The following is a 1,601-nucleotide window of genomic DNA, read 5'->3' on the forward strand; positions in this document are numbered from 1 at the left end:
GCGACAGAGTGAGACTCTGTCTCAAAAAAAAAAAAAAGAAATGCCATCTCTACGAAAAATACAAAAATTAGCTGGGCATGGTGGCTCGAGCCTTTAAGCCCAGCTATTCTGGAGGCTGAGACAGGAGAATCGCTTGAACCCAGGAGGCGGAGGTCACAGTGAGCCAAGATCGTGCCATTGCACTCCAGTCTGGGCGACAGAGCAAGACTCCATCTTAGGGAAAAAAATAATAATAAATTTTTTTTAAATAAAATTAAGGGCAGGGAATGGTGGCTCCCGCCTGTAATCTGAACACTTTGGGAGGCCAAGGCGGGCGGATCATGAAGTCAGGAGTTTGAGACCAGCCTGGCCAATATGGCGAAACCCCCGTCTCTGCTAAAAATACAAAAATTAACCGGGCATGGTGGCGTGCGCCTGTACTCCCAGCTACTTGGGAGGCTGAGGCAGAAGAATCACTTGAACCCGGGAGGCAGAGGTTGCAGGCACCTGAGATCGTGCCACTGCACTCCAGCGTGGGCAACAGAGTGAGACTCCATCTCAAAAAGAAAAATAAATAAATAAAAAATAACAACAATAGTAAAATAAAATAAATTAAATTAAGTCTCTTGCTCACAAGAGGATAAATGATAGGCATGGTTTCAACATACTTTTCTTTTCTTTTCTTTTTTTTTTTGAGACGGAATCTCGCTCTGTCGCCCAGGCTGGAGTGCAGTGGCCGGATCTCAGCTCACTGCAAGCTCTGCCTCCCGGGTTGACGCCATTCTCCTGCCTCAGCCTCCCGAGGAGCTGGGACTATAGGCGCCCGCCACCTCGCCCTGCTAGTTTTTTGTATTTTTTAGTAGAGACGGGGTTTCACCATGTTAGCCAGGATGGTCTTGATCTCCTGACCTTGTGATCTGCCCGTCTCGGCCTCCCAAAGTGTTGGGATTACAGGCTTGAGCCACCGTGCCCGGCCAACATACTTTTCTAATAGCAATGAGATGGGGACATTTCAACACTTTAGCCTCTTTTCCCCTCAGCTATATATTTTTGTGCCACTTCTTGGAATTAAGAGCATATTGTGGGCCAGGCTTGGTGGCGCACGCCTGCAATCCCAGCTACTGGGGAGGCTGAGTTACAAGAATCACTTGAACCTGGGAAGAGGAGGTTATAGTGAGCTGAGATCACACCACTGCACTGCAGCCTGGGAGACAGAGTGAGACTCAGTCTCAAACAAAAACAAAAACAAAAACAAAAACACCATTAAAATGAAGGCTATAGTTTAGATTCATCCCCCCTACCCAAGGCCAACCACCCATAACCACACAATCAAAATTTGTCATCCTGATTCCCCTGAAACGCTAGCTCTAATCATAAATGAAACACGAAAATGTAAGTTTTACATCCTCGTCAGCATGATTCAGTGAAATTAAACCAATCCACTGTAGACCGATGAGCTTAAACGGCTCTATTTGCCTTAAAAAGAAGTTAATGTAAAACAGCCAATCACAAAAAAAAGCTCAAAATACTTCCTCCTTTTTGCCTTATAAACTTGCCCTAACTTTTGTAAGAGAACTTACCACTTGATTTGACATCTCCTGGATCAAGACATGTACTTGCTG

Source organism: Colobus angolensis, unplaced genomic scaffold, assembly GCF_000951035.1.
Source record: "Colobus angolensis palliatus isolate OR3802 unplaced genomic scaffold, Cang.pa_1.0 Scaffold36, whole genome shotgun sequence".
In the NCBI taxonomy this organism is placed as follows: domain Eukaryota; kingdom Metazoa; phylum Chordata; class Mammalia; order Primates; family Cercopithecidae; genus Colobus; species Colobus angolensis.